The sequence below is a fragment of the Schistocerca serialis genome, chromosome 7 (assembly GCF_023864345.2).
Source record: "Schistocerca serialis cubense isolate TAMUIC-IGC-003099 chromosome 7, iqSchSeri2.2, whole genome shotgun sequence".
Lineage (NCBI taxonomy): Eukaryota > Metazoa > Arthropoda > Insecta > Orthoptera > Acrididae > Schistocerca > Schistocerca serialis.
In genome coordinates, this window is record NC_064644.1 from 52,232,961 (window position 1) to 52,250,720 (window position 17,760).

At 38.1% G+C, this 17,760-nt stretch overlaps 2 non-coding genes across 2 annotated transcripts; both read right to left on the bottom strand.

Annotated features, from left to right (window-relative positions):
* Positions 1–15,728: 15,728 nt before the first annotated feature.
* Trnas-cga (transfer RNA serine (anticodon CGA)) lies at positions 15,729–15,802 on the bottom strand. The gene has a single exon. It is a non-coding gene; the product is annotated as a tRNA-Ser (tRNA).
* A 226-nt stretch (positions 15,803–16,028) lies between these two features.
* Positions 16,029–16,103, bottom strand: Trnap-cgg (transfer RNA proline (anticodon CGG)). Its single transcript has one exon. It is a non-coding gene; the product is annotated as a tRNA-Pro (tRNA).
* Positions 16,104–17,760: the final 1,657 nt, after the last annotated feature.

Below are 17,760 nucleotides of genomic sequence, written 5' to 3' on the forward strand. Positions count from 1 at the left end.
AAGTTGGTAAAGGAGAGGATAAGGAACACCGGACGATAGCGTTCGCGAGTCGAACTTTATCAAAAAGTGAGCGAAACTACACGATTTCTGAGAAAGAGTGTCTCGCTATCGTGTGGGGATTCAAGAAGTTCAAGGGTTACCTATGGGACCGTAAGGTGATTATTCATACGGACCATAAGGCGCTCACTTATCTGAAGGATTGTAAACTACTTCACGAAAGACTGACTAGGTGGTCGCTGTATTTACAGCAATTTAACTATGACATCTGTTACGTAAAAGGGACCGACAATTGCGTAGCGGATGCGCTGTCGCGGTTGCCCGAGTCTAATCAAGGTCTATTGAAAGATGAGGCAGATGGAGTGGTCAAATTGTACTATTTTAAAGAAGTTGAGGGACGTAAATTAATAATGAACATTTGTAAGAATCTACGTCGTCATCAGAACGAAGATGGTTGTTTAAATATGGTGAAAACCCGATATGATGAAAAGAGTCCAGAAGGAGAGAAATTAAGGAAGTATTACAAGATATACGATCATATCTTGTACATACGTAAGGGTGAAGATAGTAATATTTGGCGGGTATGCTGGCCCAGCAAATACGTCACGGAAATAATAGACTACTACCATTTGGCGTATGGTCATTGTGGACCAAAGAAATGTACGGAAAAGCTGAGTGAAGTAGTGCATTTCAACAACATGTTAAAACGAGTTACTGACAGAGTGAAAACTTGCGATTTATGTCAGAAGGTGAAGGTTACCAACTGTACGAGTCGTGGTCCTATGCAAAGTATAAGGCCTAACGACACCTTTGAGTTACTGTGCGTGGACTTGTACGGACCTTTGCCCAAGTCATCAGGAAACTTTGCTTACATTTTAGTAGTGCTAGAAGCTTTTTCCAAGTTCATCAAACTATACCCGATTAGGAAAGCTACAGCCAAAGCAGTCTATAGCAAGCTTGTGAACGATTATTTTGTTCATATTGGTAAGCCCAAGGCGATTCTATCAGACAATGGGGCACAATTTACTTCTAAGTTGTGGAATGAAGGCTTGGAAAGTAATGGGGTCGAGGTGATCCATATTTCAGCTTATTGTCCGGCTGGGAATCCCGCTGAGAGGTATATGCGCGAGCCAGGCCGACTGTGCCGTACCTATTGCCATCACAACCATAGGGCATGGGGCAAATATGTAGCAGTATTTGAGAGAATTATGAACACCTTGAGACATGAATCGACGGGATTTTCTCCAGAGGAAATCCTGTTGGATGACAGAAGTAAAAGTTTAGTGGAAGAGATAATCAAATTCCCTCCACGGATTGACATTAGTATTGGTGTGAAAAAAGATCGTTTGCGAGAAGTAATGAAGCTAAAAGCTGATGCTCGCATACGTCGTCATGACGCTAAAGCGCGTTTTGCTAAGTTTGCAATCGGAGACTTAGTACTTGTAAAAGCTCATGAGAAATCGAGCGAGATAGGCAATGAAATCTCTAAATTTAAGTTTGTTTATAATGGACCATATAAAGTCATTGGTATACCTCACACAAATGCTTATTGCTTAGAGTATCCAAGCTCTGGAAAAAGGTTAGCTATACGGAATATAGTAAACTTGAAATTGTACCAACCTGGGATCGATTAATACCACACAATGAGTAATTTGTACAGTATGTAAAATAGAGTGTAAGATTTAACGATTTGCTAGATTGCCATGCTTTTGACTGACCAAGGTCATTAAAGAAGTTGTAATTAATAAGTAATTAATTTGATTAATCAATTTAATTTTAATCAATTTAATCATGATCTAATCAACTGAAAAATCCAAGCTGCTAGTTTAAGTTTTCAGCTGAGTCACAGTAGATTAAGGAATGTAAATATGATTTTGTAAATAGCTGTAAGATTTCATAAATATGTGATTTACTAGTCATTGCCGATGTACTTAGACGCTGTTTTAAGTTTCAGGCTAGTACATGCGTGTGATGATGGACAGTGTTGAGTTATCCACTGTGATAGTGTTTATGGACTCCTTGAGATTACTCGGGAGTGAGTTTTTCCGAAAGAATTCAGTGAAACGGACGTTCTGGAAACGCCGTCACAAGGGCGAGTGAGATCAAGCGTGCCGCACAGGCGGGCGCAACAATACTGGCGAGGCGGTGCCGCTGTCGGCTCTTGTGCCGCTGTCGGCATTCTTTGTACTCGCGAGTACGGAAGGCGGAATTGTTTTTCTTCCTGGACAGCTGATGTGAAAGAATTCTGCTGTCAATATTTATGTTTTTTTCGATCTGATGTGTGTTATTTTCTTGTTTAGCGTTTAATGGACTCCCATGACGAGATATTAATTATGAAAAGGTTACATAAAAATGTGTATTCTATGTAATTAATTATTAGTTTGCGTATTTTGATATACCTGTTTTTTATGACCATGTACTCTGATCAATTTTGCAAATAGTATTCCATTTCTTATAGTGTTACGAATTTTAATGATTTTGGAATAGCTAAACCGTTTTCTATATTTTCTATGAATTTTAATATGTTGTCAACCTGTTTTATTTTGATCAAGATGACAGAGTGGAATAAGATTAGGAGTGTCTCCACTCAATTATTATGGTCTAAAAAATTGATTTATGGTTAATTAGACGAATGCTAAATTTTGTTGATGTTTTGAGCATGTGCATTTCCGCTGTTTCTTTTTTTGGGACATTTTCTGAGTCTGTTTACGTTACACGAACATCCTCAGACAATGTGGGGCACGTGTAACACCGGAAATGCATATCCTCCTATTTCCATCTATTGTACTATTATTTTTTTTCCTTGTTTTGTTACCTCAAGATATGACATTTCTGTCTCTTTATATATTGTAATTGTTTTACTGTTTGTATATATATATTTATGCACTCATGTCGATGTATAATTGGTTTGTTTCGTAAATATTATTTGTATTTTTACGCTGGGTCTTGCCTAGGGAAAACTGCTATCGAACGATTACGTCGATAGGTCGTGTGACGAATCAAAGTGTGTAGGATCTTTGGTAGTGTTAACTCTGCCGCGTGGAGCGCGGGCTGAGCAGTCGGGAGTCTGGCTGGAGTAGCGAGTGGAGCAGGTGTGTTGTGTGACGCTCCCGCGAGTTGCCGCGCTTTCGGGGTTTGGCAGCATGTAATTGCGCTCGACTCGCGATGATAGTTTCTGACATGGTGTCGCGGACGGGAAGCATTAGCTAGCGCACATCAAGAGCCCGTTTCGCCTGGTGACCGTGTCGAGAAGAAGGCGCGCCAACATCCAGCTTCTGCAACAGCGACGGCCGACAATGAGTGACTGTCGCCACCTCCTCGATCGACGGCTTCAAACCTTCAATCAACCAACAAGGAAGACTAAAAGCACGTAAAGTTTCAGAACTGTATGGCAGACCTCAGCTTTTCAAATTGTTCCATTTGCCTCGCAAAATTACAGCAACTTAGCATGAACCTCTGTTGCTCATTGTCCCAGTTGCATTGCCAAGCAGGGTCCCTTCCTTTTCCGAAATGAACCCGAGTGTCGTTGAAATTCAAACGCCAGCATAATTCCATTTCACTGCTTTAATTTCAAAGTTCAATTCAAGCATTAGCTGGCTACAATAGTTAGATTACACAAGCACAAATTAAGAGTGCGAGTTTTGTTACCGTATTTTAGCTTACCTGTGACTGCAGCTCAGCTTGGTACGTACTAAATTTTACTATTGTTAATTGTTCAGAATCGTTTAATTCAAGTTCAAAGTTAAATCTCTTATTTCTAAATTGCGTAGATTCAAGTAGTTTTTGAAATGATTGTTGAGGTAGTCCAAGACTAACCGTATTTTACTGAATTTCGATGTGCTTCAGAAAGAAAGCTCACTATTAACTTCAGTCACTAAATTAACTTTCGATTTTCCGGTTATTAATTCTTTTGCTAAATTAAGTCAGGGTGTAGCGAAATTTATTACTTCTGACAAACTTTCAGTTTTCACACTACACGTGTCAACCTTCAGTTGCCACGCTTCTAGTGTTAATTATATGTGTAATAACCTTTCTTTTTCAGTTACTATAGTAATTGTCCTTAGGACTGGCGACCGTGATTTCCCCCAAATCTCAAATATCTAATTACCGCTAGTTAATTGTTAACGTAACGGCCGCACATTTACTTTCTTTATTAACTTTACCCCTTTTCAAAATTAATTTCCACCAGTTTCATTTGCATTTTTCCTTTCATTTAGATGTAACCCTTTCCTCCCTCTTTACCGACAGGTTAACTTCGGTGACGATTGCTTTTCCAAAATTACCATTAGGTACACGCGGTTTAATTTTTCACTGTCATTAAGGTCGATAAGTGAGGGGGAGGTTACAAGCTCACTTCAAAATTTGTTACTTTCACTCCATTACGCAAAGCTACTGCTAAAACTATTTCGAAAGCATTTGTAAAACATTTTCTATTTCATGTAGGGCATGTGATGAGAGTAATTTCTGACAATGGATCTCAATTTCGTAGTAGCGTATGGACACGCATGTTACGAGCCAGAAACATTTCTCCGATTTATATATCCAAGTACCATGCTTCTTCGAACCCCTGTGAAAGATTAATGAAAGAAATTGGTAAGCTGTGCCGAATATACTGCCACAAAAGACATATTGATTGGGATACACACATACTCTCATTCCAAGATGTAATTAATTCCATTCCAAATGAATCCACTATGCTATCTCCGTCTGTTATATTGAAAAACGTTGAACCACCAAACAAAATTAAAGAATTAGTAAACTTCCCTAAATGTCGTCGACTAAGACACCACGAAATAATTGACATTGCGCTGACCAACATCAAACGTGCCGCAGAGCGCCGGAGAAGACAGCAAAAACAGGTTTGTACACGCCGCGACTTTCACATTGGACAGAAGATATTAGTACGTACACACTATTTATCCAGCAAATTAAAAGGTAAGTGCAGTAAATTTGAACTTCTATACGCAGGTCCATATCGGATTCGCAGCATCCCTCACCCCAATGTTGTACTCGTCGAAACTTTGAGAACCAGAAAATCGAAAGGCAACCACCATATCTCAAACATTAAACCGTTTATTGAATGAAGACACTTTATGATTCAACACACTATGATGCCATTTACTTATGCAATTATATTCACATGACTAATTGCTGATGATTATCGTATTTTTTCTTGGCAAGTGCCCGGCAAGGTAAGGTTAGCAGGTCGCTTTCCTTGTCGTTACACATCAGACCGTGCACATTTTCCATTTTTTTTTTGTGTATATGATTGTACTCCAGTTTTGTTTGTATGCACTGTGAAATAGTTAAGATATAACACACCAGTTGACTTTGACATTTTTTGCCTTATGACATCTCAAGATCGTGACTGTTTTACATTTTTTGCTGCGGCATTGTGATATTCTCTGTACATTTTGCCTTTGAACACTGTCAATGTCTTTGACATATTACGTTTTCTGTCATGTTATGCTTTATGGTTAATTATGTTACCATAAACCAGTCACTATTTAGTGGGTATATGATTTAAATGCAGGACATTAATGTTTGTTCATCAATTTCAGAAAGAAATGATGCGTGTAAGGAATAAATCCAACAGAAATGGGAATTTCACCTACGGAATAAACGAAAGAAGATGCAATAACTTTATGAGGAAGAGTAAATGGATCAGGATTAACAAATATTAACAAGAATATACTATACTCATCGTAGAATAGCAGTCTTAACTAATTTTTTCTTTCAGAATACAAGGTGATTGATGCAGGCTGTCAGACTGAACTACACATCTTAGTTTTAGTGATGAAATATGCTAGAGATAAGGAATAGTTGTATAATGAGTAATGAAGTGGTTTTTTTTTTACAGATGATAATGAATGCTTATGAATAATGATGAAGAATATGCTGTTATGAATAATGAAGTTTTTCTTTACAGGTGATGATAATAATGAAGTTATGATAATATGAATAATGAAGTGATTGATAATGAAGTTTTTTTCTTTATAGATGAGGATAATGTTGAAGTTATGTATTTATGCTATGTAGTCATTTAAGTATTTGTTGCAGTTTGCTTTGACAGCAGGTGTTATATTGCATAGTAGGATGACGGAAAGTTTTGGAAAGGACAGCTATGGAACACATTTTTATACACATTTCACTATCTGTTAATTCGAAGTTCACTACTTTTCAGCATAGTGTGCGTTTCTTCTTTCAGGTCAATAATCCATTTTGTATTTTTTCCAGGAGATGCTTGTCATGATACTTACTAAAACTGTTACTTATTATACCTGTTCTAGTACTTGCATTTTTATTTTTTTTTTACCCATTTGTGTTTATCATTTATAAATGTGATCACATATACTGCCTTGTTACATAACCTTGCTACAGCTGACTCATGACGAATGACGTTACCTATCCTCATTTGCAGCAATAGGTCAGAAGCAAATAGTGTTATGCCTCAGCAATTAATTATCGATCCCAACGCAATGCATTGCTAACAAAAAAAAAAATGTATTACCAGTCCCACATAATGTCACTAGTTTATGATAATTCTGAATAATACTGATCAACTCTGAATAGTATGTCACTTCAGTAATGACTTCTTAATGATCCAAAAAAAATATATATATAAAATAATGCTTTGTAACTGGCTAAGGACTGCCACTGTTTATTGTAATGAGACTACTTATAATGGCCATGATTATTAGTGCTATGACTATAATTAACTGATTTTTAATAATGACTTCTTAATGATCTGAATAATACTGAATGAGGAACAATGTTTTATTCTATTCAATACTTGCTGGCCACTGAGTGCCAATAATTAATATCACTCAACGAATTATGTTATTCACTATGCCATTAATTAGCTCTTGTTTTTAATGTTGATAGTTTGTAACTGGAAAAGAATGTGATTGTTTCATAATGCTTTGTAATTAGAAGACTAATGATTCTTAACTATGCTTTATAATTGGGAAAGAATGTGATTGTTTCATAATGCTTTGTAATTAAGAAAAAGCTAATGATTATTACTATTGGAATGACAAATGATTAATTAATTATGCTATGCTTTGTAATTGGAAATAATAATGCTTTGTAATTAGGAGAAGGCTAATGATTCTTACTGTATTGGAATGACAAATGATTAACTGTAATTAGAAGAAGGCTAATGATTCTTAATTATGCTTTGTAACTGGAAAAGAATGTGACTGTTTAATAATGCTTTGTAATTAGAAAAAAACTAATGATTATTACTATTGAAATGACAAATGATTAATTAACTATGCCATACTTTGTAACTGGAACAGAATGTGATTGTTTAATAATGCTTTGTAATTAGGAAAAGGCTAATGATTAATACTATATTGGAATGACAAATGATTAATTAACTATGCTATACTTAGTAACTGGAAAAGAATGCGATTATTTAATAATGCTTTGTAACTAGGAAAAGAAGGTTACTGATTCTATGTAAAACAATTAATGAACATTTTTCTGTAATACTACATACTTGGTACAGAAATGTTCAATAACTGGGCTATGAATGCCGCAAACTACTAATGTCCTTCACCTTATGAGCTAACTACCCTGAATTACTGCAATGTCCATTTGTCCTGTCTATCCTAGTGATCATGAAGCACTATATTTGGTTTTGCACTAATTCTACGTTGGTGTGCCTTGTAAGAGCGTGGTGTTGACTCGACATGCTGTCCACCACCGTGAGCGATGAAGACGTTATTATGGTCCCACTGTTTGGTGTACCTAATGTACTGCCAAAATGAAAACATGGAACATTACTACGACAGTTCAGTGTCTTGGCTACACTGATAAATTCTGATTGGAAATGAACTTCAAGTTGTGTCACTTGGTGTTGTACTTCTGTGGAAAGATATGGACTTTCAGAACAGCTGCGTGCAATCTAAAGTGCTACAACCATGATGCAATCCTTCCCTTTCCTATCCTAATTCTTGTCACATAGTGAAAATCATTTTTTGCTAACATTATTTATGTTCATGGGTTATACATTTTTTTTTCGATTCGCTGAACTCCAGTGCGAGTACACCTTTCTCATTTTTCAATATGATGATTTTTTTTGCCATTATGTTTATTTATTGCGAAAATGCTAAAGACATTTTTTCGATTTGTTCTGAAGTGCAGTATATGTGCACTCTTGTGTTTTATATTGTATATACATTTTTTATTTTTTTTGATGATATGTTCTGAACTACAGTGCATGTGCACTTATGTTAGGTATTAATATGTTTTCTACTGAACTTCAGTGCCTGTGCACTTTTCTCGTTTACCAATATGATTTGTACTCATTCTGTATGTTCAATACTTCAGTGTATGATTTTTTTGCCATTCTGTTTATGCTAAAGAATTTTTTCAGTGCCTGTGCACTTCGAGTTCTGTCAAATAATTTGTATATACAGTTTTCTGATTTACTACTATGTTTTGTACTCACATTTTGTCTTTGTCTGATATATTTTGTACTCGGTGCGTGTGCACAACATTTAATTTATGTACTAAATTTGAATATTCTGTAGATTGTAAAAATTTCTTGCGATGGCAAGTCCAAATGACTCACCATCGCTGCCAAATTTTTGCCCCCCCAGTGGAGGGTTATGAAACACGTATGTAACGTAGCAGCGATGGTGAAGCACGTTAAAATCTATGACCAGAGAGGCTATTATCGTGGTTAGTATGCGCTTGACCGCGCGAGTGTTACGAGTAGTACTCTGTCAGTAGTCGTGCAGTACAGTTGCGAGCGGCACGCTGATGGTCGTCATGCAGAGCGGTCGGTCAGTAGTAGCAGCCCAGTGTGGTTGTGTGATGTACTCTGTCAGCAACACTGGTCAAGATGCTGAATGAGGTATACTGTTAATTAAGTTAATCATCGGATAATGTAAAGTTTATTTATTGTAATTAATTTCCAACAAGTGCCCCCAATAATAATTTTTGATTTCAAAGCAATTTTTACAAAAACAAATTTATTTAATTTCGTTCCACTTCCCTTAAAGAAAAGTTTCAGTTTTCAATTAGATTACAAAAAAAAAGAAATATTATTATTTGCAATGCAGTTCCTCCAAGCCATGCGCAAGAATAAGAGCAGAAATTTGACTAGCTGTTACAATGAGGTAAGAATTTAATTTTGATTTTTGCACAGGGCCAAAGACCGATATTTCGGTTTAGTTGAATTATCATTATCACTGAGATTTTCTTATCACTGAGTAGACTTTAATTTTTTTTGTGTGAAGAATTTATATTTGAGTCAGATCGCGATTCCCACTTTTATTGTCATTAAATTTAATTGCTAGGGAGGTTACACTTGGCTCCCATTCATTTATTATTTCTGTCATTTAAATTTTGCTAGGGAGGTTATACTTAGGGCAATGTCCGTTAGCATTCTTAAATAATATTGTCATTTCTTATAAAATTTTGTGGGGGGGTTACAATCTTTGTCGCTGTTGAACTCACTTCAAAATTTGTTACTTTCACTCCATTACGCAAAGCTACTGCTAAAACTGTTTCGAAAGCATTTGTAAAACATTTTCTATTTCATGTAGGGCATGTGATGAAAGTAATTTCTGACAATGGATCACAATTTCGATCTGCTATATGGACACGCATGTTACGAGCTAGAAGCATTTCTCCGATCTACATATCCAAGTACCATGCTTCTTCGAATCCCTGTGAACGATTAATGAAAGAAATTGGTAAACTGTGTAGAATATACTGCCACAAAAGACATATTGATTGGGACACACACATATTCTCATTCCAAGATGTAAGTAATTCCATTCCAAATGAATCGACTATGCTATCTCCGTCTGTTATACTGAAAAACGTGGAACCATCAAACAAAATTACAGAATTAGTAAATTTTCCTACATCTCGTCGATTATGACACCACGAAATAATTGACATTGCGCTGAACAACATCAAACGTGCCGCAGAGCGCCGGAGAAGACAGCAAAAACAGGTTTGTACACGCCGCGACTTTCACATTGGACAGAAGATATTAGTACGTACACAATATTTATCCAGCAGAGTAAAAGGTAAGTGCAGTAAATTTGAACTTCTATACGCAGGTCCATATCGGATTCGCAGCATTCCTCACCCCAATGTAGTACATGTCGAAATTCTGAGAACCAGAAAAAGTAAAGGCAACCACCATGTCTTTAACATTAAACCCTTTATTGAATGAAGACACTTTATGATTTAACATGCTATGATGCCATTTACACATTTCATGACTATTTCTGCAATTATATTTATGTGACTACTTATTGATGATTATCGTATTTTTTCATGCCAAGTGTCCGGCAAGGTAAGGTTAGTAGGTCGCTCTTCTTGTCGTTACATATCAGACTGTGCACATTTTTTTTAGAGAAACTTACGTATCTTATGAATAATTATGCAATGTTATGTAGTGACATATCAATTTTTATTAAATTTTCTCTCCATTAAAGTCTTTAATTCTCGCCTTTATTAACCACACAACACACAAGCTGAACACAACGAACGTCACATTTTGTCCTTCTTATGATTGTTTCATGTTTTGTTTGTATGCACTATGAAATGGTTAAGATATAGCAAACACCAGTTGACTTTGACAGTTTTTGCCCTATGATATCTCAACATCATGACTGTTTTACTTTTTTTTTTTTTTTTTTGCTGCTGCATTGTGATATTCTGTGTACATTTTTGCATCTGAACACTGTCAATGTCTTTGGCATATTACGTTTTCTGTCATGTTATGCTATATGCTTAATTATGTTACCATAAACCAGTCATTATTTAGTGAGTATATGATGTAAATGCACGACATTAAACTTTGTTTATCAATTTCAGAAAGAAATAACGTGTAAAGGAAATAAATTAAACAGAAATGGGAATTTCATCTACGGAATAAACGAAAGAAGATGCAAAAACCTTATGAGAAAGAGTAAATGGATCAGAATTAACAAGCATTAACAAGAATATACTATACACATCGTAGAATAGCAGTCTTAACTAATTTTTTCTTTCAGGATACGAAGCGATTGATGCAGGCTGTCAGACAGAACTACACATCTTAGTTTTAGTGATGAAATATGCTAGGGATAAGGAATAGTTATGTAATGAGTAGTGAAGTGATTTTTTGCAGATGATAATGAACGCTGATGAATAATGATGAAGAATATGCTACTATGGATAATGAAGTTTTTCTTTACAGGTGATGATAATAATGGAGTTATGATAAAATAAATAATGAAGTGATGGATAATGAAGTTTTTTTCTTTACAGATGAGGATATTGTTGAAGTTATGCATTTATGCTATATAGTTATTTAAGTATTTGTTGCAGTTCGCTTTGACAGCAGGTGTTATATTGCATAGTATAATGACAGAAGGTTTTGGAAAGGACAGCTATGGAACACATTTTTATACACATTTCACTACCTGTTAATTCGAAGTTCACTGCTTTTCAGCATAAAATGCATTTCTTCTTTCAGCTTAATAATCCATTTTTTTATATATTTTGCAGGAGAAATTATTTATGAAATTAATGTGCTATAAGCAGTTGTTCATTAAATCAATGTCATTACATATACTCTACTGGTTTCATAACCTTCTTACCGCTGACTCATGACGAATGACGTTACACATTTTCATTTACAGGAAAAACCCAGAAGCAAATTTTTTTTTTTCTCTTCTTGCTTTCCCCTATAATTACCCAAAACACTGCATTGCTAACAAAACAACTTATGATGCCCATGATTATTAATTATGTATAAATACTAAATATGCTTTGTAACTGGCCAATGACTGCCAATAATTAAAAATGTTTTGTACTATTCAATACTTGCTGGCCAATGAGAGCCAATAATTAGTATAACTAAATGAATTATGTTAATAGTATGCCATTCATTAGCTCCTGTTTTCAATGATGACTTCTCATGTTTTGTAACTGGCCAATGACTGCCAATAATTAAAAATGTTTTCTACTATTCAATACTTGCTGGCCAATGAGTGCCAATAATTAGTATAACTAAATGAATTATGTTAAAGCTATGCCAATAATTGACTCTCATTTTCAATGATGACATATTCACTATAATCAGATGATTTATGAACATTATTCTGTAATACTTCATACATGGTACAGAAATGTTCAGTAACTGGGCGATGAGTGCCACCAATTACTTAAATCAGCTGTTAGACTAATTTAATTCTCAATGAAGACTAGTATGTGACTTAATGTCCTTCACCTTATGAGCTAACTACCCTGAATTACTGCAATATCCATTTGTCCTGTACATCCTGACCATGGAGCACTATATTTGGTTTTTGCACTAATTCTACGTTGGTGTGCCTTGTAAGAGCGTGGTGTTGACACGACATGCTGTCCACCACCGTGAGTGATGGAGACGTTATTATGGTCCCATTGTTTGGTGTACCTAATGTACTGCCAAAATGAAAACATGGAATATTACTACGACATTTCAGTGTCTTGGCTACGCTGATAAATACTTCTGGGAAAAGAACTTCAAATTGTCTCACTTGGTGTTGTACTTCTGTGGAAACAAATGGACTTTCAGTGCAGCTGCGTGCAACCTAAAGTGCTACAAACATGATGCAATCCTTCCCTTTCCTATCCTAATTCTTGTAACATAGTGAAAATCATTTCTTTTTTTTTTTTTTTTATTTTTGCTAACATCATTTATATTCATGGCCTATACATTTTTTTTCGATTTGCTGAACCGTAGTACATGTGTACTTATGTCACTTATCAACATGATTTTTTGCCATTATGTTTATTTGTTGTGAAAATGCTAAAGAGTTTTTCAGTGCGTGTGCACTTATGTTATTTGTTTTGTACTCATTGTATATATATTTTGTACTCGGTGCATGTGTACCACATTTACTTCATGTTCTACATCTGTACACTCTGTGATTGTAAAGTTAATTAGTTAAGAAAAAATGTGTTGTTCATGGCAAGTCCAAATGACTCACCATCGTTGCCAAATTTTTGCCCCCCCAGTGGAGGGTTATGAAACACGTATGTATTCAGTAGCAGCGATGCCGAGGCATGACAGAATCTCTGACCAGAGAGTTGTTTATCGTTGCTAGTCTGCGCTCGACCGCGCGAGAGTTCAGTTCAGTGCGAGAAAGTTGTTGTACGTAGCGAGTCGCGAGAGCATGTAGTTCGTTCGTGTTAGTAGCGCGCGAGAGAGAGTCTGAGTTGTGTGTGAGGAGTCGGCGGGCGTCGACATGGGCCCCTGGTCAAGGTTCAGAACGAGATATATTTTTTAAATAAGGCAATGAAGCAGCATTGCGCATATCTGATAATGTAATGTATGTAAACTGTAATTAATTTGTTCAAGAATTGCCCCAATAATAATTTTGTTTTTAAAGCTATCATTTTTTGAGAAAAGAATCATTACAATTGAAACAATATTTCCTTTGCTTTTCCTCCCAGAATCAATTTAGCAGGTTGATCTTAACGTTAATTTTGTAGGGACTTAACATTTTTGCACATTTTTACTATCATTGAATTGTATTACTGTGGGAACCTAACATTTGGGTCTAATTGCATTTTCATTCAATTCATATAATTTAATAATAATTACGGGAAGGTTACACTTAGCAGAATGAATATTCACATTTAAAAATTATCTTTCATTTTTGCGGGAAGGTTACACTTGGCTTTATTCCTATTTACATTTAATTATTGTCTTTTCAAAATTCTCCGGGGAGGTCACATTCTTCAAAGTAATTGCGAACAATGGAGGCTCGGTTATATGGCGCATTATCATCCACTATAATTCCATGGTTGTTTGCGAACACGAAGTCCATGAATCGCTGAAAATTGTCTCCAAGTAGCCGAATGTAACCATTTACAGCCAACGATAGATTCAGTTGCACCAGAGGACCCAGGACATTCCATGTAAACGCGGCCCACAACGCTATGGAGCCACCACCAGCTTGCACAGTGCCTCGTTAACAACTTGGATCCATGGCTCGAACCCTGCCATCAGCTGTTACCAATTGAAGTTGGAACTCATCTGACCTGTCCATGATTTTCCAGTGGTTTAGGATTCAACCGATATGGTTCCGAGTTCAGGGGGGTGCAGCAGGCGATGAGCTGTTAGCAAACGCACTCGCGTTGGGTGTCTCTTTCCATAGCCCATTTCCGTCAAATTTCGCCGCACTGACCTAATGGACGCGTTCGTCGTACGTCCCACATTTAAGTCTGCAGTAATTTCACGTAGTGTTGCTTGTCTGCTGGCACTGACAACTCTACGCAAACGCCGCTGTTCTCGTTCGCTAAGTGAAAGTCATCGGCCATTGAGTTGTCCGTAGTGAGAAGTATTGCCTGAAATGTGTTATTCTCGGCGCACTCTTTGCACAGTGGATCTCGGAATATTCAATTTCCTAAGGACTGCCTGTAGCTCCAACTCCTATTCCGCGTTCAAAGTCTATTAATTCCCGTCTTGCTGCCATAATCAAGTCGCACACCTTTCCACACGAATCACCTGAGTACAAATGACAGGTCCATCAACGCACTGCCGTTTTCTACCTGTACTACCGCCATCTGTATATGTGCGTATCGCTGTCCCATGACATTCGTCACCTCGGTGTATTAACAACCTACATCTACACTCTGCAAACCACCGTGAGGTGCAGGGCAGAGAGTACGTCCCATCGCATCAATTATTAGAGTTTCTCCCGGTTCCATGCAAGTATGGAGCGCTGGAGAAATGAGTGTTTCAATGCCTCTGTGCGTGCAGTAATTATTCTAATCTTATCCCCACGATTCCAGTATGAACGATACGTAGTGGGTTGTAGTATATTCCTAAGGTAATCATTTGAAGCCGGTTCTTAAAAATTTATTAACAGACTTTCTCGGGATAGTTTGCGTCTATGTTCAAGAGTCTTTCAGTTCCCTCAGTATCTCTGTGATACTCATTCAAGGATTAAACAAACCTGTGACGGTTCTTGCTGTCCTTCTCTGTATAGTTCAATATCCCGTGTTAATACGATCTGGTACGGGTCACACGCACTTAAGCAATATTTTAAAACCGGTCGCACGAGTGATTTGCAACAATCTCCCTTGTAGACTGATTTCACTTCTCCAGGATTCTACCAATAAACCGATTTCTACCACCTGGTTTATCCACGATTGAACCTACATGATCATACCATTTCATGTCCGTACAAAGAGTTCCACCCAGGTATTAGTATAAGTTGGCCGATTCCAAAACTGACTCACTGATATTGTAGCCATAGGACACAAAATTTTTTCCTTTTGTGAAGTGCAAAATTTTACATCTATGAAAATTTGGAGCAAGTTGCTAATCACTTCAGCACGCTGAAATCTTATCAGTATCTGACTGAACATTTATGCAACTTCTTTCAGGTAGTACTTCATTGTAGATTACTGCATCCCCTGCAAAATTCCTGATTCTACTATTAATATTCTCTGCGAGGTCATTAATGTATAAAATGAACAACAAGGGTCCCCACACACTTCCCTGCGGCACCCCCGAAGTTAGTTGTACATTTGACGATGACTCTCCATCCCAGAAAACATTTTGTGTCCTCCCTACCAAAAAGTCCTAAGTCCTATCACAAATTTCACTTTAAACACCATATGATCGAACTTTTCACAGTAAGCGTAGGTGCGGTACTGAGTCAAATGATTTCGGATATCGAGAAATACTGCCAAACTTCCTGGCAGATTAAAACTGTGTGCCCGACCGAGACTCGAACTCGGGACCTTTGCCTTTCGCGGGCAAGTGCTCTACCAACTGAGCTACCGAACACGACTCACGCGCGGTACTCACAGCTTTACTTCTGCCAGTACCTCGTCTCCTACCTTCCAAACTTTACAGAAGCTCTCCTGCGAACCTTGCAAAACTAGCACTCCTGAAAGAAAGGATATTGCGGAGACATGGCTTAGCCACAGCCTGGGGGATTTTTCCAGAATGAGATTTTCACTCAGCAGCGGAGTGTGCGCTGATATGAAACTTCCTGGCAGATTAAAACTGTGTGCCCGACCGAGACTCGAACTCGGGACCTTTGCCTTCCGCGGGCAAGTGCTCTACCAACTGAGCTACCGAAGCACGACTCACACCCGGTAGTCATAGCTTTACTTCTGCCAGTACCTCGTCTCCTACCTGCCAAACTTTACAGAAGCTCTCCTGCGAACCTTGCAGAACTAGCACTCCTGAAAGAAAGGATATTGCGGAGACATGGCTTAGCCACAGGCTGGGGGTTGTTTCCAGAATGAGATTTTCACTCTGCAGCGGAGTGTGCGCGCTGATATGAAACTTCCTGGCAGATTGAAACTGTGTGCCCGACCGAGACTCGAACTCGGGACCTTTGCCTTTCGCGGGCAAGTGCTCTACCAACTGAGCTACCGAAGCACGACTCACGCCCGGTACTCACAGCTTTACTTCTGCCAGTACCTCGTCTCCTACCTGCCAAACTTTACAGAAGCTCTCCTGCGAACCTTGCAGAACTAGCACTCCTGAAAGAAAGGATATTGCGGAGACATGGCTTAGCCACAGCCTGGGGGATGTTTCCAGAATGAGATTTTCACTCTGCAGCGGAGTGTGCGCTGATATGAAACTTCCTGGCAGATTAAAACTGTGTGCCCGACCGAGACTCGAACTCGGGACCTTTGCCTTTCGCGGGCAAGTTTGGAAGGTAGGAGACGAGGTACTGGCAGAAGTAAAGCTGTGACTACCGGGCGTGAGTCGTGCTTCGGTAGCTCAGCTGCTAGAGCACTTGTCCGCGAAAGGCAATGGTCCCGAGTTCGAGTCTCGGTCGGGCACACAGTTTTAATCCGACAGGAAGCTTCATATCAGCGCACAGTCCACTGCAGAGTGAAAATCTCATTCTGTAAAAATCCCCCAGGCTGTGGCTAAGCCATGTCTCCGCAATATCCTTTCTTTCAGGAGTGCTAGTTGTGCAAGGTTCGCAGGAGAGCTTCTGTAAAGTTTGGAAGGTAGGAGACGAGGTACTGGCAGAAGTAAAGCTGTGAGTACCGGGCGTGAGTCGTGCTTCGGTATCTCTGATGGTAGAGCACTTGCCCGCGAAAGGCAAAGGTCCCGAGTTCGAGTCTCAGTCGGGCACACAGTTTTAATCTGCCAGGAAGTTTCATATCAGCGCACACTCCGCTGCAGAGTGAAAATCTCATTCAAGAAATACTGCGTCTTCCTAATTGCCTTGGTCCAAAGCTTGCAGTATGTCATGTGAGAAAAGTGAGAGGTGAGCTTCACATGAACAATGTTTTCGAAATCCAAGCTGGGTGGCATTGAGGAGGTAATTCTCTTCAAGATCCCTCATTACGTTTGAGCTCAGAATATGTTCTAAGATTCTACAACAAACTGATGTCAAGGATATTGTGAGTTTTGAGTATCACTTCTACTACCTTCTGGTAAACGGGTTTAACCTTCGGATTTCTCCAAGAACTGGGCACGGTTTTATGTTCTAGGGATCTACGATAGTTTACAGATAGACGAGGGGATAACTCAGCCGCAATTTCAGCATAAAATCTGACAGTGATTCCATCTGGGCCTGGAGCTCTCTTCAATTTTAACGATCTCAGCTGTTTCTCAACACCGCTGGCATTAATATTTATTTCATTCGCCATTTCAGTGGTAGGAAGATTAAACTGCTGTAGTTTTCGTGGGTTTTCCTGTATAAAGGAACATTTGAAAACAAGCATTGAGCCGTTGTAAAAATTGCTGTTTTGAAAGCGCGCCGCAGCGCGTAG